The sequence below is a fragment of the Ailuropoda melanoleuca genome, chromosome 9 (genome assembly GCF_002007445.2).
Source record: "Ailuropoda melanoleuca isolate Jingjing chromosome 9, ASM200744v2, whole genome shotgun sequence".
In the NCBI taxonomy this organism is placed as follows: domain Eukaryota; kingdom Metazoa; phylum Chordata; class Mammalia; order Carnivora; family Ursidae; genus Ailuropoda; species Ailuropoda melanoleuca.
In genome coordinates, this window is record NC_048226.1 from 38,110,798 (window position 1) to 38,132,502 (window position 21,705).

General features: G+C 41.2%; 1 long non-coding RNA gene across 1 annotated transcript; it reads right to left on the reverse strand.

Moving 5' to 3' along the window:
* Positions 1-2,170: 2,170 nt before the first annotated feature.
* On the reverse strand, positions 2,171-4,122 carry LOC109491285. The gene is made up of 2 exons (XR_002144631.1): positions 3,948-4,122; positions 2,171-2,365 (listed from the first exon to the last, which is right to left on the reverse strand). It is a non-coding gene; the product is annotated as an uncharacterized LOC109491285 (long non-coding RNA).
* Between the last annotated feature and the right edge of the window lie 17,583 nt (positions 4,123-21,705).

Here is a 21,705-nt window from a genome sequence, read left to right on the forward strand (position 1 = left end):
AAACCTCTCTCCTTTGAACCTCTGAATGCAGGAACGTCCTCCATTTATAATCAGACTCCTACGTGAAACATTTATATTTTTGTCTTCACTTCCACCATTTACATAGTTGTCCTAACTTCCAAAGTTACGCTCCTAAGTGCTTTTAAAAGCAGGGACCCTGGTCTTGCTCAGGGCTTTATCCTGGTAAGTGGGTAGTTATATGGATTCTGGAATCAGACAAGGCTGAATTTGAATCCAGAGTGATTTGCCTTTGTGCACTAAGATATGGTTTCCTCCTACGTAAATATAAATATGTAACATTGCCAATCTGTAGTTACTGGAAGGATCAAACAGAATTAACTGCCCCTAGATTAGCACTTTTAAATCCCCCATGTTAAGGAAATTTACGTGGGTCTCTGGGACTTTCATTTATAGCCCTGTTGGTCTCCATCAATGCACTGCCTCCCTAACATAAATACACATATTGATTCTCCAACACCCATCCCGAAGCAGCACAGTGCTGCTGGTTGTCCTGGCGCCTGACACCTTACTGTCTAGACTGAACCTCGATGTGAGTGCACTTCATTCTAGCTGGAACACTCCAGGGAGAAAAGAAGCACTTTTTGCTAGAAGTGACTAGTTGCAAAATTTAGCCTGTCCACTCTTCTCACCTAGGCACCCTCTGCAGGCCAAGCCCTACACGAAATAGTTGTAACAATTACTTAATTATAAGCCAACAATTAGAACAACTATTGTTACAGTGATTATAATATGTACTGAGTTGTATCTAAGCATGTTCTANGCGAAATAGTTGTAACAATTACTTAATTAGCCAACAATTAGAACAACTATTGTTACAGTGATTATAATATGTACTGAGTTGTATCTAAGCATGTTCTAAGCAGCTCTTCATGGATCCTTCTAATCTTTACAACTCTGGGAGTACTATTATTATCCCCATTTTGCAGAGGGTTTCGAAATACGGGGTTTTGTGGATTTTAAACAACCTGCAGAAATTTGTATGCTGGGGGGCACCTGGGTGGCACAGTGGTTAAGCGGCTGCCTTCAGCTCAGGGCGTGATCCCAACGTTATAGGATCGAGCCCCACATCAGGCTCTTCTGCTAGGAGCCTGCTTCTTTCTCTTCCACTCCCCCTGCTTGTGTTCCCTCTCTCACTGGCTGTCTCTATCTCTGTCAAATAAATAAAATCTTAAAAAAAAAATTTGTATGCTGAGCTTGAGGTAGTCTGACATGTTCCCTACTCCACGATGACCCTTTTTAGTATTTATGGTAAAACTGGATTCTTACTACAAGTCTTTGAGGCAGGTGAGATGAGTGGTATTTCGAGATGAGGAAATAGGCCAAGAGAGCCTCGGGGTTTGTACTATTTCACTTGCCTGGAAAGTAAAAATGCAGGGCTGTGAGCCAGCCCCTTTGCTTTGTCGCACTCCAGTCTAGTGTTAAAAAAACAAAATTCAATCGAGTAAATCTGAAGATCTAATTGGCTTTATTAAGCAACTCATGAGATCAGGCAGCGTCCCACCCAGCAAGTAGAGGGGATGTCTGAGGAGTTGGACAAAAATGGAAGGTTTTTATCAGCAAAAGGGTGGGGCAAGAAGTTATTAGCAAAAGAAAAGATAGGCTTGCTACAGGCAAGGTCACCTTCCCTTAGGGCTGGAAAAGTGGGAGATCCTGTCGGGTGGATTATCGCCTCTTCCTCTGCGGGGTGGGGAGAATGGAGGAAGCCCATGTGACACAGGACGTCATTGGTGCCAAGCAGAAAATTCCTCATGGATTGGTTTAAAATGACACTCCTGCAGCGATTGCAAGTGCAATGAAGACTTCGTTTGCTGTCCTAGGGGCAAGCGACCCCACCTCAGGACTGTGGTTTGCTTTTGAACGCTAGTGTGTTTTCTCTCCGCCATGATAAGATTCTCCTTTGTAGGGTAAAATGGAGGGACAGAAGGGCAGAAGGAAGGACTCAGTTCATTATTCCCCAATCCACATGGTCAGGGAGAGTTAATGGTCTCTTTCCAAATCCTTATTAGAGATGGCAGAAACTCATTTATTTTCGTTTTTAACTGTCAGTCTTAAACTTCCCTGTCAAAGTCTTAACAATAACATTTTGAACTTGGCAGACATTTGAGACACGCACAGCCCCCTCTTTGACGAAGACTTGATTTTGTCTTACCATACCCCTACTGCGCGTCCTTCCTCTCTTGGAGCGAGCTGAGACCTGCAGAGCGGAGGAGGTGCGATGCTGGCTCCTACGTTGGCCCTGCTGCCACAGGCACGTGTGACAGTTGCCCCTGAGACCAATTCCTGTTCATATCAGAGTAACTTGCAGTTAATCTGCGATGATCTTGCGGATACATTTTATCTTTTCCTTGTAAAAAAAAAAGGAAAAAAGTGAGAAAACTTCTCAAATGATTATTTACCTCTCATTCAGGGATGCCGTTTTGATATTCGCAGGCTACCGTTGATCGGCTGGTTTGGGGGCAGCCAGAGCAGGGCCCAGAGCGTTCCACCTGACTGGCTCTCTAAGGCCAGGAAGCAAAGCCCCGGCCACGGGCAGCACACATCCTGTGACATAGAAACTTGAAAGTGCACAGTGGGCCTTTTATGTTGACTCCAGGACAAGCCCCAACTTTTATTCCCCCATTCCTTTGTTCACATGTTTTCATGGATAAAACTGTCGTTTCTTTCTTATTTTTAATGTTACCTTTTGTAGTCTCACTCGTCCTTCAGGGATCAGTAGAATATAGGGTGATATGGAGGAAAATAAAGCAGGAGCGCCAAACACAATGGGTAGTGGGGGTAGGAGGGATAAGATTCAATTCTAGTTAGATTGGGTTGAGGTGGACCTCACTGGAAAGATGATACGGAAGCCAGGGAGCTGGCAATCAGGATAACAGGAGGGTGATATTTCAGGTTGAGGGCAGGCAAAGGCCCCCGCCTGGCCAGCATGGGGCAGCAGCACTTTGGGAGGGAGAGTTGGAGCCCAGGGCAATACGAGGGTTGCAGGGGTTGAGGTGAGAGAGGAGAGGCTGTGGTTAAGAGGTGGGGCCAGATCCTGTAGACTCCTGTTAAGAATTTGACTTTCTAAGTGAGACGGGAATTACTTCCGTAGGATTAGCAGTTAGCAGCTCTGCAAGTAACCAGCATAGATCATTACCTCCTCGTTATGATTTGAGAAGCATTCATATGTTAGTGTCTTCAGGATTCTCTCTCCATTGGTCATTTGACAATGAGAAGATTAGTATCCTTTGAACCAAAGACTTGGGTTCCAGTCTTACCCGAAGCATTACTGTCTGGGTGTCCTTGGGTAAGTCTCTTATTGTTGTTACTGTTTTACTGTTACTCAGTTTCCTCGCATGCAAAATGGGGATGATGATATCTCTAATTTGTCTATTTTTTTATTTATTTTTATTTATTTATTTATTTATTTATTTATTTTATTTTTTTGACAGAGATAGAGACAGCCAGCTAGAGAGGGAACACAAGCAGGGGGAGTGGGAGAGGAAGNTGCAAAATGGGGATGATGATATCTCTAATTTGTCTATTTTTTTTATTTATTTTTATTTATTTATTTATTTATTTTTTTTTTTTAATTTTTTTGACAGAGATAGAGACAGCCAGCTAGAGAGGGAACACAAGCAGGGGGAGTGGGAGAGGAAGAAGCAGGCTCATAGCGGAGGAGCCTGATGTGGGGCTCGATCCCAGAATGCTGGGATCACGCCCTGAGCCAAAGGCAGACGCTTTACCGGTGTGCCACCCAGGTGCCCCTCTAATTTGTCTAATGGGGCATGTTGGAGAAACAAGATAATGTTCCTGAAAGTACTCTGACATACAAAGTATTATACAAATAATATATTATTTTTCACTCAGAAAATTCAGGCAGAAAATTCTCTAGAGAAATGCAATTGCTATCCACAATTATCAAGACATGTGGATAAACCTTGGTTTACCTGATGGCATGGCCAGTCACCGAGCTGGCTCCTTCTGGAATATCACCACAGCACCAGAGTTGAGCTTTGGTGAGGTGCAACGAAGAATGATTCTAGAATGCGAGCTCTGATCAGGTGAACATCCTGGGAGGTGTCTTAGTCTCCGAAGACTGCTGTAACAAATTACCACAAACCGGTGGGGCTGAAAGCAACAGAAATGTGTTCTCTCACAGATCTGAAGGTCAGAAGTCCAAAATCAAAGTGACAGCCGAGCCATGCTATCCCCAAAGGCACTTAGGCCCCTTTACTCCATCCCCAAAGGCGCTTAGGCCCCATAACTCTAACCTCTTCTCTGTCTTCACAGGGCCTCCTTCTCCTCTGCCAGTGTATCTGACAGGACGCTTGTCACTGGATTTAGGGCCCACCCAAATAATCCAGGATGATCTCACCTTGAGTTCCTCAACTGAATTGCATCTGAAAAGACCCCCTTGCTAAAGAAGGTCACATATAAGGTACAAGTTCTAGGGATTAGGACATGGACATATCCTTTGGGGGGCATCACTCAGCTCACTACAAAGGGGTTCCTGGCAATAAAATACAGTTTGAGGACAGCCATTCATGACAGAAAAGCCATGCAAAAAAACGGGACAGGGTGGTATCTGGCTACCACATATTCAGAACTGGAGAGTCAGTTCTCAAAGCTCTTTCTTTTAGGAAACTCAAGCTCTCTCTCTCCCAACATGAAAAAAAATGAGTAAGTTATTCAGTCTCATCTAATCCTCTGGTTTAGGGCACCTGTTGATATGAATTTCTCCTCACCTAAACTATAGATTATGGATGTTAGAGCTTGAAAGCCCCATGGAAATGACCTAATATAACTTTGTCCTTTTAAACCCTAGTGATTTTTCAAAGTTGTACAGCAAGTAATGCGATGAGACCAAGGAGTCTGGTTTCTAGAACTTGTGCAGTGCCTTCTTTGTTACATGCTTTTTTGTTGGCAACTCTCCCTCCCACCCTCCCCATCTCCTCCTTTATGCAGAGGAAGTTGGATGTATAGCACAACACTCTCTACAGAGGAATATTCCCCCGATCCTTCTCTACCTTCTAATTCTTAACTCCTTTGATCTTTAATACAGATGAGGGGGTTGAAAAGTCAGGAAAGCATTTTTCAGCCTCCTCTTGGTACATTCTGTTCATCTTCTAGATCTTCTGTGGGATACAGAGCTGTTTTCTTTGGCCTCAGCCACATCTTCCACTTTAACTTCCTACTATAGTTCTATATATAAGTATATAGAATGTATCGACATAAAAATGTATATAAAGGCTATTATGGGAATACATAAGAGACAAACCAAACTCAGCCCTCTTGCGCTCAGGGAAAACTGATGTGACCTGAAATTTACTATCTCATTGACGTTCTAAATTCTGAGTAGGAGTCATCCAAGTGAATGCGTATACTGATGTATGGTGGGGGATGGGAAAGGAGCGAAAGTGGAGGAAGACACTTCAGGCAGATGAAAAAAACATTTGCAAAGACCTAGATGGAGAGAGTATACCCTGACTTTTTGGAAACTGGCATTGAGGTCTGGTAGGGCTGGAGTTGGGAGAGGCACAGGTGTCCATGTGCACTGAACAGGGGACAAGTAGAAGGAACTGTAACAGATGGTGAAGGAAGAGAGGTAGTGGGCAGGGAACAGATCACAAAGTACCATAATGTCTGGCTAAGAAATTTGAGTTTATCCTGATGGCAATGGAAAGCTTTTGAAATGACGGGATCAGATGGACGTGTTACTTATACCAGATCTTGCAGAATCCTTACAAAAATCTTATAAGGTAGGTACTCAGGCTTCCCATTTTACACAAGAGAAAACTGAGGCATAGACGATTATGATCACTGTGACAATTGTAAGGAAAATGGATTAGGTGATGGGCAAAGTGGATGCAGGGGGATCACTTAGGAAGATTTTTCAAAAGTCCCGGCAGGCAAGAGATGATGATGGTAGCCTGGACCAAGAATATGAAAACGAACAGAAAAAGCAGTGAACATATTTGAGATATTTGAGAAGTAAAGCCAATAGGACCTGCTGCTAATGAACTAAATTTTAGAAAATGAGAGGATCAAGGGTTACTTCCATGGCATTGGCTTAAACGGGTAGAACGTAGTGCCATCCTGAGGTGATAAATTGTTGTGTGGAACAGAATAGGAGCTTGGCTTTAGAAACTGTGTGCTGGAGAGATTCCGAATTTGGTTTTATCAACGTGTGCAATTTATGCCATGAACAAAAAATGTACTGTTCTTTTCTGTCCGTTTTCTGTTTTGTATTTAACAGAGGTACACCCAACTAGTTCCTTGGTGGGGGAGGTGGTGGGTAATCTCCTGAAACTTACTACAGATGCATTTTTAAGTGTGAAGCCTTACTGAGAAGTACAAAAAATGAAAAAAAGTGTTTCTTCTTCTTTACTAGTGTTCTTTCAGTGTGTGTGTGTGTGTGTGTGTGTGTGTGTCTGGCTTCAGCATGCACAGTAATTGAGGTAAATCAATAATGGATAATATCAACGATAATAGCAACATATTTCCACTTACGGAGACAGAAGCTCTGAATATAACTAGGTCTCTCTAGGGTCTGGGTGACTCTAGATAACTTACCCTATATTCAACTTAAAGAAAGATTTTTTTTTTTTAAGGGCATGCCATTGATTTAACAGATGTTTACTGAGCTCCTGGTATGTGCCAGACTCTGAGCTAGTTGACCCACTCTCAAACAGCAAGTCCATCATAAGCCAAATTCAGTGGGCTGGTGAAAGAGTCAGGTCATGGCAATTAAAAATACTCAGCCAAGTGTGGCTATCTCCAGCTGCTCCTGTGCACCGTAATATTCACTTCTATCCCATGCCATCCCCAACTCACTGTTGTCACCTAGTGACCTATTTATCATTCTATAAACACAGAGTAAGTATAAGTATAAGATTAAAGTGACCCTTGGCCTTCTCCCTCCCAAGAAAAGTTTAAAAAAAAAAAGAAAGAAAGAAACCCCCAAAACCCTGGGTAAGCATTTAATTGAGTCCTTAGGAGGGGTGATCTTTAAGCTGTATTTGGGTCACTGTGTACCAAAGGAAATGGATACTAAGAAGTTCAATTATGAAACTTATCTGCATTCCGGACACTTACATCTAACCACCTGCATTATACCCCTAACCTATGCTAGCTTATGAACAGACATCTCAAACTTAACAACTTGAACAGAATTCTTGCATTTTATACCCTCCTCACCACCACCAGGTAAGTGGGGCAACATTTACCAGGCAACATTGTGTTGGGGAGTTCCAGACGGTCACCAAAAGCAAAATATTTTGTTGATCCAAGGCCAAGTTGGGAGTAACTAAAACAAGTTCAAGATTGTGAGGATGAGTACCGACAAGCCCACCCAGAGGGACATGGCCTCAACCTCCAGGTCCTCACTGCATACGGGGCTGCCAAATGCTGAGGACCAAGTGAGGGAAAAGCAGACCCCTGGCTACACGTGGCCCTCCCGTTCACCAGGTTTGACCTGTCAGTCTCAACTTTCCTTCTCAAGCTCTGCTTGGGTTTGCTAATATTTGCTGGCATCTGTCTTCCGCAGGACGAGCTCCATGATTCACAAAGCCCAGTACAAAATGAAAATGAGGGGCACCCTGTTTAAAAATAACTGATAGCTTCAAGATGGTGACAGCAGGACATCAAACCATGTTCAGGACCCTTCTAGGACGGGACCGTGTGGGACTGCACAGGTCATGTACCCCTGAAGCCTGCCCTGGTCTTCTGCTCAGTCCTTCTCTGGGTTAAGATAACACACTCTGTGCAGCCTGAATGCCACTAACTGCACTCATCACGTTAGCTGCTTTTCCGAGACCCCTCCACCATCTGTTTCTCAGAGTCCTTAATGTCTTAGTTGTATAAAAAATTCATTTATATTCAGTTTTTTATTGTCCTATTGTTTTGAAGACTGAGAATAGATTCTGATAAATTTTAAATAGTTATATTCATGCTGACGTGAGACACGAAGAGTTTCTTCCACCCAACACCCTGAGGTGGAGATACTGATGAAGCAAGTATTCTTAGTCCAGGGGACCCTTCATCCGGCCCTGTCTCAGGACAGCCCACAAGCAGTCAAGGTTTCAGGTAGCTTCTCTAACCCACGTAAGTCTATAGGGCTTTGTTCTAAGAGCAGTTTCTTTCCCCATTTACTTACCGTGACTTTACTCTAACATGCTTATTGACCAGGTTGGTGCATGGAATAAACAGAACTCCAATCATAGTCCTAAAGGTCCAGAGAGAATAATCTCTCAGAAATATTTAGTGACCTGATAATACACTGATGTCCTCCTTAAAAATACTCTGCTTTAGAACTCAGAGTATATCTGGGGCCATAATCACAGAATGTTCCAAAAGATAGGAAAGAGCCACAGATAAGCATGAACTCTCTCTCTCTCCAATTCAAAGCTTCTTGAGATAGGGGCTCCTTTAATCTCATTCACAGATTAAAAATCAATCTTCTTAAAGACACACTGCTTGACTGCATGCAACACTCTTGGGGAGAAAATTTCCCTTCAGCCTTCCACTTTTTGACAAATAACAAGCATCTCAGACTTTCCTTTAGTCATAGCAAGGCCACCCTGTCACTGGACGTGAGGTTATTTCCTCCCGGTCTCTCTCTTCCTTATGTGTGTTCCAATTTACCCCTGGGCATTAAGGCAACATGACATAAGAATATATTTTCTAAATTTGCATAAAATGAGAACTTCACAGATGGCCAGCACATGCTTCCCATAAGTCCAGTGTGAAAATGGCTCGATAGCACTTGTCGCTACACACATTCTTTCCACATTTCTGGCACACATACATCTTAAACAAACAGGAATTGCGACAAGCAAAACAGATGGGCAACAAAAAAAAAAGTTTCCAAGGCACGCATCCCAAAATTCTCCCTTGAACATGGTACTGTATCACTTGTCACAATAAATCTGAAAGTACTTTGGGTATTAACAGACAGTCTTTGCTGGAGGGGAAAGCTCAAGATATTCATTTTCATAACTCAGGAAGAAACATTGAGAACACCTTTGCCTGCCCTAATTCTAGGGGGACAGGCTCCAAACCCCCTCCTGTATATTATGTGTAGGAAGCTTCCTTTGGTGTCCCCTGGTTTTGTCAGTACACAGAAATAGAAGTGGTATAACTGGAGAGCAGGAGTGGACCAAAGCATATTTCATATTCCACACATTGTCAAGCACAGCTCTTGATTTGTCTGAAGCTACACTCTACCAGGTATTTTCTACCCAGACACATGCGCATCCCCTTGAAGAAGGCATAGCACAGTGACAAGGTTCATGACATTAGCATCTAACAGTTACAGGCATCGTTATAGCTCTAACCCAATATTTAAATTTCTAGAAGGACATGGAAGGAAACTGAAAGAGCATTTGATGAGATGTTATGAAACCAGGGCTTTGGTTCTACCTTTATCGCAGGGTACCGGTACACTTAGCAGGCCACTCAACCTCTCTGGACTTGCGCTATCACCTGTTGGTCTGGTTGGTCTACTAAAGGGGCTCACTCTCCACTGCTGTCTCTGCAGCTTGTTACCTTGGACCCGAACACTCAGGGAAATCTGGAGCCCACGTCTATTCAAAGTCATTCCCCCTGTACTGATTTCCCCAGGTACCAAGTCGAGAGAGACTAGCATTTATGTCAGCGCCAGCGCTCCCACCTGGTTTACCCCCTGCCTTGACACTGTCCTTTCCCCAGAACCACTCCTCTTCTACTGGCTGAAGACAGCTTGAACAGTCTATAGAAGGCAACAATAATAGTCCCAACCCATTTTCCAGATCTAGGATTTTTAGCTTGCATGGGGCACTAGAACTTTAAACCCTCAATTTTTCAGGACATTTTTTTTCTGCCTTGAAAACTACAGGCAACAATGCATACCATTTACCTCTCTAAGCACAACAAACATTAACCTAAGCCACAGCTTCTCAGCGCATTCCAGAAAGTCTCAAATGTTTGACTAAGAGGCTGATTTATCTTGGAGAGTTTATCAGCATGAATTAATAATAGTTTCATTTCTAGAAGCTGAAATTGCCAACAACTTTCTAAAAGGTGGTTTCTCTAAAAAGACTTTTTAATTTTTTTTTTTTTTTAGGAGAAAGAGTACACACACAAAGGAGGGGAGGGACAGAGGGACAGGAAGGGAGAGAATCTCAAGCAGACTCCACACCCAGCATGGAGCCCAATGTGGGGTCCATTTCACCACCCTGAGATCGTGACCTGAGCCAAAATCAAGAGTCAGATACTCAACCGCCTGTGCCACCCAGGTGCCCAAAGACCTTTTAAATTTAAAAAAAAAAATTATTTAAGTATGGTTGACACACAATGTTACGTTAGTTTCAGGTGTACAACATAATAATCTGACTTCTCTATATATCCTGCTACCCACACCACAAGTGTGGCTACCATCCGTCACCATAACCACACCACACTATCACAATATCATCGACTATACTCCCTATTCTGTGCCTTTTACTCTCATGACTTCTTCATTCCACTGGAAGCCTGTACCTCCCACTCCCCTTCTCCCATTTTATTGATCCCTCCATGCCTCTTCCCTCTGGCAACCATCAGTTCGTTCTCTGTATTTATAAGTGTGATTCCACTTCTTGTTTGTTTCTTTATTCCCCCGTTTTGTTTTTTAGACTCCACATATAAGTGAAATCATATGGTATTTGTCTTTCTCAGTCCGACTTATTTCACTTAACATAATTCCCCTAGGTCCATCCATGTTGTCACAAATGGTAAGATCTCATCCTTTTTAATGGCTGTGTAATATTTTACGTGTACGTGTGTGTGTGTGTGTGTGTGTGTGTGTATTACACATATGCATATTACACATTACACATTGCAATATCACATATTCCTTATCTATTCATCTATTGATGGACACGTAGGTTGCTTCCATACCTTGGCTATTGTAAATAATACTGCAGTAAACATAGGGTGCATGTATCTTTTCGAAAATTTTTTTAAATTAAAGTTACTTGATGTTGGGCAACTTGCTATTCATATTATGCTCAAAACTTAAATAAATATTGATGAGCACTGAGTAATGTATGGAACTGTTGAATCACTATATTGTACACCTGAAACTAATATGGCACTATATATTAAATACAGTGGGGGCGCCTGGGTGGCACAGCGGTTAAGCGTCTGCCTTCGGCTCAGGGCATGATCCCGGCGTTATGGGATCGAGCCCCGCATCAGGCTCCTCCACTGGGAGCCTGCTTCTTCCTCTCCCACTCCCCCTGCTTGTGTTCCCTCTCTCACTGGCTGTCTCTATCTCTGTTGAATAAATAAATAAAATCTTTAAAAAATAACAATAATAAATAAATAAATACAGTGGAATTAAGATTTTAAAAATATGTATAAAAAAGCATGATCTTGGCTATTTCAAATAAAATAATAAAAAACTAAAAAATTCAAAATTAATAACAGCTAGCATTTATTAATGTTAGCATACATGATGTATCTGGCACTGCACCAAGTCCTTTATATTAATTGACTCATTTAATCCTCTTAACAGCCCTATGAATTAGGTATAATTATTATCATCCCCATTTTACAGATGAGTATATCGATGCACAGAAGGCTTAAGTAATTGCTCTTGGTCACAAAGCTAGGAAGTGGGAGAGCCATTTTCAATCCTGGGAAGTCTGGCTTAAGAATTAATATTCTAACATGGACGGCACTGGAGGAGATAATGCTAAGTGAAATAAGTCAAGCAGAGAAAGACAATTATCATATGATTTCTCTCATCTATGGAACATAAGAACTAGGAAGATCGGTAGGGGAAGAAAGGGATAAAGAAAGGGGGGGTAATCAGANGGGGGAATGAAGCATGAGAGACTATGGACTCTGAGAAGCAAACTGAGGGCCTCAGAGGGGAGGGGGGTGGGGGAATGGGATTAGACTGGTGATAGGGTGGTAAGGAGGGCACGTATTGCATGGTGCACTGGGTGTTATACGCAACTAATGAATCATCAAACTTTACATCGGAAACTGGAGATATACTGTATGGTGACTAACATAAGGTAATGAAAAAACATTAAAATAAAAAAAATTTAAAAAAAAGAATTAATATTCTACCTAGGTTTCATTGGTGTAGTTGTTGCTTTGTTTTTCTCGTTAGTCTTATTTTCTTTTTGCATGTTTTGTGACATGAAAAAAACTTTCAAAGATAGAAATTAGTGTGCATTTGATCTAATTTGTCTTCTAACACAGTTGTGGTAGTCTATGATGAAAATTGATGTTGAAATTGAACTCTCTAGGATTCAGTAAGATTCTCGGTCACCAAAGAAAGATGTTCACTATACTCTGTATGTTTTTAAATGTAATCTGTAATAACTAAAAGCGAAAGGAATTTCTAACTAACTTTCATAAGATGTTTATGTGTGTGCAACGTATTCTGTATTTTGTCTAAAACTTTCCCTTTCGCAGAACAATTTCGTTGTGCTTATGTCAAATGAGTTCGTATTGCTGATGAGGGTGGGCTCTGATTTGGGATCAGAAGTACACTGGATGGCAGAGGAAACCAGTTTAGATGAACAACTTGTCATGGACAACCCATTTAGTGGGCAGTCTACCAAGGGATTGTCAGTAGTTAGCCATGGAAATAATTCAATTTCCTGAAAATAACATTTTCCCCCAACCTGCATTTCTCAAGTCTTCATCGTCGTTAAAGCATTCAGGTTATTGTTCTCTCAAAACTCAGTCATTTATTTAATCCATCAGGCTAATTTTCTAAACTTGAAATTCACCTCAAAAATGTCTTGTGAAAAAATGTCAGTGTGACATCATTGTAGGCCACAGGGGAGAATTCCAATAATTCAGAACACTATGGTGGAATCTTTCTTCCTGTTTGCAGGAAAAGGCAAGCTCAGGGAGCCAAATCCTTCATCCAGATAATTAGCAACTATCCAATCTGTTAATTGAGGACATGTGTGCCAAACCTTCTTGGCAACCTCAGACAAACAGTTGTAGGGTGGTCAGTCAGTCAGTCATAGCTATCGAGTGCCAGAGTGTGCTCGGCCCTACATTAAGAACTTTGCATTAAAGACAGTTCCGATGTGCTCTTTGACTTGGAAGAATAAATGTGCTAAATTGTTAGGAAATTGGCTGTTCTTAGTACTAAATTTGGTAATGTTAAGAACAAAATGATTTCATTAACCTACTCCTTTTTATGATCTTCAATGAAAAAAAAATGACTCCTTTCTGTAATTTCACCGTCAGTTAGGGGAAATTTTCAAGAATCAGGTGCTGCTATGTCTAAACACACGTAAATAAGTACAGGTGGGATGCTAATGGGAACAGGACATATTTGGGAAAGGGATGATGATATCATTCACAATTTGGATTTCCCAGAAGACTCATCCAGGTTTCTGGCACACTTCTACAGACACACATGTAATTACCTGGGTCTCTTCCTACTGACCACACAGGACCATCCCATTACCCATGCAGACGTCTCCGACTAGAACAACACCTTAGAAAGGAGAAAGACACCATACATAGGGAAAGACGTGAGACTGGCTGAAGAGAAGGCAAATGCCACCAGAAGTGTCTGGCAGACAAATCATGGACTAAAGTCAGCTTAGAAAACAAAAAAAACTATCAAATTTTTGGTATTCCAAAAATATAGGTATGTCTTGGCTAAAGCAAAAACCTTCTTTAGGGTTTGGAGAATGATTCTGCTCCCATGAATAAAATGCACGTTGCTTGGTTTGAAATGTTTTCCTAAGAGTAGGTCAACTTGCTCACTTTAATTTGAACTCATAATGCAAAAGAAATACAGGAACTGAAAACGTGAGGGGAAATTCAGGGTTAAAAGTGACCTAAGCAAGAACAAAATTCCTGCCTGCTAATTTTGGGGAAAAAAAAAAAAAAAAGCAATGACATAAGTTTGTGTACACCGGACAAAGACCCATTGTTAAAAACCGGCATGGGAGCCTTTAGAAATTAAGGTCAGTTTCAGTGAGTTGCAGCTTGGTAGTAAAACCATGTTTGTCAAACATGTGAAAAGTGAGTAAGCCACAGCCACAACTTATGTGCATGTGGAATACCTCAACTGTAACACATTTGAAGGATTTTTAGTGTGTTGTTAACTACTTTACAGTTTAAAAAAAAATAGTACTTGACATTTGGAAGTGAAATGATATGTGCAAAACATTAGTCAGATGGTACTTCTTGCTTTGTGAATGAACTGTTGTAGTCTGAACAAGTTACATCCAAGGTTTGGTGCCCTCAACTTCGCAGGCAGGGACCCACAAACAATTACACTCCCAGAGCACCTGATCTCTTAACAGCAAAGCCACCCACATCAATAGGATTGCTGATGGCACGCCGGAAACGCGCGACAACTTAACTCAATGAGAGGAAGAAGAAAATCACTGGAGAAGAAAATGACAATCTACACTGCAGTGGTTAGCTAGCTAGAATGTCAGCTCCAACTCCCCGTGTGTCCTCCGCCTTGTTCACTGTGGTACTTTCAGCACGCAGTAGGTGCACCATAAGTGCTCAGAGGCTTCCGAGTCAGAATTCCTGCTCCGATCCCCACTGCACCATTGACCAGCTGGCAGACCCTGTTGAATTACTGACTCCCACACTTGGCTTTTCATATCGGCACCTTTCCCACAGGGCTGTGGTAAGAAACAGTAATCCATTTCAGTGCTTGGGACGTGTGAGCCCTCAATAAACACTTGCTTTTCTGATTAGGGTAATAATTTGGATTTGTATGGGTCTTTTGTTTGAAAGAATTCCCTATCGTTCACATGTATAATCTTCCTACTAAGGGAAAAATCGAGTTTTATTTCATTTTCACAGCATAGAGTTAAAGATATCCTCTTTTTTGGGGGGGGGTTAAGAAATAGCCAATTTGGGGTTCAGAAAATGAAGTCTGATGAATTTTTCTTAAACATCAACACTCTGAAAACTCATAGGCAACAATGCTACTATGAAATGATGCAACATCAGTAATTTCTATTCACCAAAAGTAATGGTGCTAACTCATCCTTAAGTTATACCTCACAATTAATTTTATTTCATTTTATTTTTTTAAAGATGTATTTATTTATTTTAGAGAGAGAAAGAGGGTGAGGGGCAGAGGGAGAGGGAGAGAAACTCAAGCAAACTGCGGGCTGAGCATGGTGCCTGACGTGGGGCTCTATCTTACGACCTTGAGATCATGACCTGAGCCGAAATCAAGAATCAGATACTTAACCAACTGCACCACCCAGGAACCCCCCTCCCAATTAATTTTAGGCAGCAAATCATCAATTATTTATTGAGTGGATGTGGCCTTTACTGGCAAGGGGGATGAGTTACAAAGTGTGGCTGGTCCACATTCCCTCCTGCTTTCTTTTTGTTGTCGTTGGTCTAAAATAGTAACATGGGTTTTTTTTGGGGGGGGGAGGGGTTGGCTCAACACTTTGTCATAGTACTCAATACATACACAGTGAATAAATTAATAAACATGTTTTACCTCGGTGAAGTATTTTCCTAATTAGCTCCTTTTTAAATTGCGACAGATATTTCGACAGATATTTCTGGGCCATCCTGGAAGTCGAAATCTCTACCTGAGACATTGTGTATGGAACAGCATGATCCCAGCAGCACACTTGATCTGGGCTCTTCTCATCAGTCTTTAAAATTGGCCTTGAAAGGCCTTCTGAAGGACCATCATCTTCAGAGACATCTTAGCACGTGGACGAGCAAACCTAAAGAGACACCAAATGGATGTCCCACCACTTGAGGGCATGCTCTAAGGTTATTGATTCCCACTACCCTCAGAGGGCAAAGTTACATCATTACAAAACAAATTCGTTAAAACTGAGAGAATGCCTGTTAGTACTATTTGCGAAATGCTGGATATATATTTATTTGTACATTATACGTGGTTAATCATTAACTCTAGCAAATTCTTGAACTAGTTCCCCAACCCATAAATGGGTATAGTGTTAAGCAGTTCTAATGAAAAGACAGTTTACTTAGTTTCCCAGGGCTGCCTTAACAAAGTACCACAAAATGGGTAGCTTAAAACAACAGAAATGTATTATATCACAGTTCTGGGGGCTTAAATCAAGGTACTGACAGGTTCATGCTCCTTCTGAAACCTGTAGCAGAATCCTCCCTTTGGGGGAATCCTTTGCAGGATATCTTTGGCATTCTGCAACTTGCAACTGCACAACTCCAATCACTTCCTTCGTCATCATGCGGCATTCATTCTCCCTGCACGTGTCTTCATATGGTCATCTTTTTTTTTTTTAAGATTTATTTTATTTGAGAGAGAGAATGCCTGTGTGCAAATGGGGGAGGGGAAGGGGGACAGGGAGAGGGAGAAGGAAAATCCTCCAGCAGATTCAGTGTTAAGCAGGGAATCTGATAAAAGGCTGGATCCCAGGACCCTGAGAATATGATCTGAGCCAAAATCAAGAGCGGCTTAACACATTGAGCCACTGAGGCGCCCCCGTATGGTCATAAAGACACCAGTCACACAGGATATGGGATCGTCCTATTCCAGTGTGACCTCATCTTAAATTACAATTACATCTGCAATGACCCTCTTTCCAAATAATGTCACGTTCTGAGGTACTGGGGATGAGAACTTCAAGAGATCTTTTTTGGGTGGACGCAATTCAACCCGTAACAAAAGTAAATCTTGAAAGAGATCTCAACATGTGGTAAAGTCATTCAAAATAATAGAATGCCTTTAACTCCACAGGCTGTTCAGCTATTTGATCCAAGCGTTTAAATTTCTCTGGATGTTTCTTAAAGTATGACTCTTCCACAATACTTGTCAGTGTCTCCAGTCTGGAATCAGTAGTTGATGTGGGTAAAAAATATTTCTAAGCAGCAGGAAAGAAACTTTGGGGCTCTCACACCTCCCAGAAAAAATTATTTATGAAATTGTTGACTACAATGCTGTGTTGAGCCATATGTTTTTTTTTTTTTATTTGAATCAGGGCTCTTTTTATGGACCACCTGACAAAACTATCTTTTCGATATAATCTAATAGGAAAATCCTGAGAGGTAATGTGGGAGGATGGTAGTCCTTTCATAGCTTTTCAAATCTATCGCTGGAGTTGAGTATTTCATTTTTAGAAAGTTTATTAATTTGGAGTGTTTGGACCTGATTCGCATTCTGCCAGGAATCTTGTGTGATGTGTTTCTTGCAAATAGGAACACTACAATGAAGATTTATCACTGAAATATGTTTAAAATACCAAACAACTGAACAAGGGAGAAAGAAGCTTAAGAATGACATTTTTGTGAATAGAAAGGTGATCTTTTTTTTTTTTAATTTTGAAAGAAGAGCGCCAGATTATTATTTTCTTCCCAGGATCTAAAAAGGAGTGGGTGAGGAAGTTCACTGTGTGCTTATATAGCGTGCTTTCTCACGGAATGTGTCCACGTGAAAGAGGCTGCAAGTCTGGAAAAAATCATCAGAACATGTGCGATTGACTATTCCCTGCCTGACACTTAGTGGTAAGTTGGGAGAACTGCAGCTTTTGACCTACGCGAGATCCGTGGGAAAACCACAAAAAGGGGAAATGCATCTCTGGAGTTACTGTTCTCTGCATTCACAGGAGCCCTCAGTTTTTTGTTTTGTTTTTTTTTTTTAAGAACTATAATAGATCGCTAAGAACTGACCCTAGGAAGTTGAAAAGCAGACTGTGGTGACTGAGCCTGGAGCGTGTCTGAGCCTCTACAACACTTCACAGAGACATCCAACAGTAGAAAAATACGTTTTCATATTTGCTTTTTCAATATCATTTTACTTTTCTCATCTCATTACTTTATAGAGAAAACAATGAAAATCAAGGTAGAGCTTTGCAATGAGAAAAAAATTGGGAAAAACTTGAAAACAGACACACACACAAAAAACTAGATGGGACTGGAAACTGGTCCCACCTTTCTGCAGGCCTGGCAGCCTGTATAAACATTTTTTTAGGGACAACTGGGTGGCTCAGTCAGTTAACCATCTGCCTTCGACTCAGGGGTCATGATCCCAGGGTCCTGGGATCGAGTCCCACATCGGGCTCCTTGCTCAGTGGGGAGCCTGTTTCTTCCTCTGACTGCCACTCCCCTGCTTGTGCTCTCCCTCTCTGAAAAATAAATAAATAAATTCTTTAAAAAAGGGGGGGGCAACCCTCTAGGTCCCCTCCCTCCACGGGAGCTTTGTACTATCACTTTGCTATTGCTCAATAAACCTTGCTTTGCTGCCCAGAAAAAAAAAAAAAATTAAAGAATTGTCTCCTTGTTTGTTATAGACTGAATGATTGTGACTCCCCCCGACCCTGTCCCCTGCAGCCCCAAATTCACATGCTGAATCCTAATCCCTAACGCAATGGTATTAAAGGGGGAGAAGGGCTCCGGGAGGTGATTAGTTCAAGAGGGAGAAGCCCTCAGGAATGGGATTAGTGCCCTTGTAAGAGGAGGCTGGAGAGCTAGGTCACTCACATTCTGCCATATGAGGATACAGTGGGACACTGGTGTCTGCAGCCTGGAAGAGGGTCCTCAGCAGAACTCTGATCTCAGACTTCTAGCTTCCAGAACTAAGAGAGATACAGGTCTACTGTTTATAAGCCACCCAGGCTGTGGTACTGCGTTAGAGCAGACCGTGCTACAGTATTGCTCACTCGGAAATTCCACTTGTATGAATTTATCGCGATGAAGTAATTACACACCTATTTAAAGCTTTAAAGGTTTGTATATAAAGACATTCATTACTTCACTATTAGCGAAAATTGAGAAAAAAACAAATACGTCTAATAATAGAGATAAGAAATAAGGCAATTATCTTTATCAATATTACTAAAATAATATTGCATGAGAATACTTAATGACTAAGAAAATATCCATATACATATATATGTGTGTGTGTATATATATATATATATATATATCTATATATTTTTTTTTAAGTAGTGTCCATGCACAGCATGGAGCTGAACATGGACTTGAACTCATGACCCTGAAATCAAGACCTGAGCTGAGATCAAGAGTTGGATGCTTAACCGACTGAGCCACCCAGGTGCCCCTCACATATTTTTAACAAAAAAGTGGTTACAGAAACTATGATCAAAATTTTGTAACAAAATATATAGTGTACTACAAAGAGAAAAAAGACATTTGTCTGATATAAATTTTTGACATTAATCAAAATATTAACAACGGTTATTTTTAGGGAGTGAGATTTGAAAATTGCTATAATGAATAGGACTTCTTTTGTAAATAGGAAAAAATATCCAATAGAAGATATTTTGTGAAAACAGAGGAACTTTAAAGTAGAAAGAGTCACTATCAAAGAGAGTGGCAATTCCATGGGCAGGAGAACCCAGTTACTAAAACACGAAACCACAAACTCAGAGGAGTCCTGGGTTCAAATGTGGAAAGAAGAAATACTGCTGACTCCCACTTATCTAGAACGTGGGGGACCCGCGAGGAAACACGAGTCACGGGGATATGTGGGGTGTTATGTGTCCACCAGGTCAACTGCGTAAGCTCCTTCTTCCATTTGGTCTTTATTGAAACTCTGAACAAGTGGCTGGGGAGTCCTATTTCTGTGCAAGCTGGGACAAGTTTCTTCGATATTCTGAAATTTGCTAACCAAATCTGAAATAGAGGAAACAATCATAACAGCTCTGACTACCTCACAGGCTATGATGAGGCTCAGATAAGCTAGTAAATGTGAAAAGTGCATGATAAGCTTTAAATTACTAACCAAACGGAAGATGATAATGTGGCCTCTTCATTTTCACTGATTGACCTTAGTGTAGATGATCATAGCAGGAAAATCCAGCAGGACTTGGCTGTGTTCCTGACGTGCCGTTCAAACACAACCGAATGAGAGAGCATGGAAGAGCACCGCACTGGAACCGACTAGGACATGAGATTTCACCAGCTTTCTCGGTGAGGCTGAAAAGACGGACAAGTGGGTGCCCTTGCTCCTCGGTCCAGAGAGAAGTCCTAGGCCATCTGTGCAGGGCTTGTCAATCAGTTTTGCAACTTTTGTCCCTCCCCCACTACCATGCTAGGAAAAGCCAAGATTCACTGACAGAATGAGAGAAGACTTATTTGGGGAGTTATGGGAGTCCAGTGCTTCCTACAACCTCAAGCCAATGTGGGTGGCGTACCGTCTCTTACCCAGTGAGGTCACTGAGAATTGATCCGAGGTCTACCCTTAGTAAGTTCCCACAGTATACTGGATATCCTCCCCAAAACAAATTTTCTTGGCTTACTATTTGAACATTTTCATTATTACCTTGGAGATTACAACATGAATATTTAGTGCAGTCTACTTTCAATTAATACATTTACCAGTCCCTCCAAAAAACATACAAGGACCTACCACAGCTTATCTTTACTTATCACCCCTCTGCCTTTTGCATTATTTTTGATATCTCTCCAACCATCCGAATCCCACAAGATATCACTATTGTTTTAAATGGTCAATCTTTATTTCTATTTATCTACATATTTACTGTCCTAGTGTCCTTCATTCCTTCCTGCACACCCCTGTTTCCCTATGGGATTACATTCCTCCACTTGAAAAAGTTGTTTAAATCTTTCCTTTAGGGGCACCTGGGTGGCACAGCAGTTAAGCGTCTGCCTTCGGCTCAGGGCGTGATCCCAGCGTTATGGGATCGAGCCCCACATCAGGCTCTTCTGCTATGAGCCTGCTTCTTCCTCTCCCACTCCCCCTGCTTGTGTTCCCTCTCTCGCTGGCTGTCTCTCTCTCTCTCTGTCGAATAAATAAATAAAATCTTTAAAAAATAAATAAATAAATAAATCTTTCCTTTAGTGTGAGTCTACTGGCAACTAATTCCCAGCTTTTATTTGTCTGAAAATGTCTCTATTTTGCTTATATTTACTAAGGATATTTTCTCTTAATATAAATATTCCATTGTCTTCTAGCTTCCACCATGCCTATGGAAAAGTTAGCTATGAATTTTATTGTTGCCCCCTTGAAAATAATATTTTTTCCCATTCTCTGTCTGATTTTAAGATGTTCTGTCTTTGTCTTTGGTTTTTAGTAGTTTGACTCTGATGTGCATTTTTTTTTTGTTTTGTTGCTTTTTGCTTGTTGGCTGGTTTTTATATATATTTTTTTAAAGATTTTATTTATTTATGTGACACAGAGACAGCCAGCGAGAGAAGGGAACACAAGCAGGCAGAGTGGGAGAGGAAGAAGCAGGCTCCCAGCGGAGGAGCCTGATATGGGACTCGATCCTGGAATGCCGGGATCATGCCCTGAGCTGAAGGCAGACGCTTAACGACTAAGCCACCCAGGCGCCCCTGGTTTTTATATTTCTTTAACTGTTACTCCTGGACAATTCTCTCTCTTTGCTTATGGGATTCCAATTACATGCATGGTAACCTTTTCACAATATCCCATATGTATTTTCTGCTCTGTACTGTATTTTTCATCTCTTTTCTGTCTAATGACCTGACTTCTAGGTTTCTAATCCTCAGCTCTGCTCTAATTTTCTAATTCGACTCATTTATTAATTCTTAATTTCAGTTACTGTACATTTTAATTCTAGAATTTCCATTTTACTTTTATAGGTTTCATGTATCTTCTGTAATTTTTTTTATTTTCTATTTTCTTGGTCACGTTAATCAGTAATTTTAAAGTTCCTATATGATAATTCTAACATCTGAATCATCCATGGTATTATTTATACTCTGCGCTTT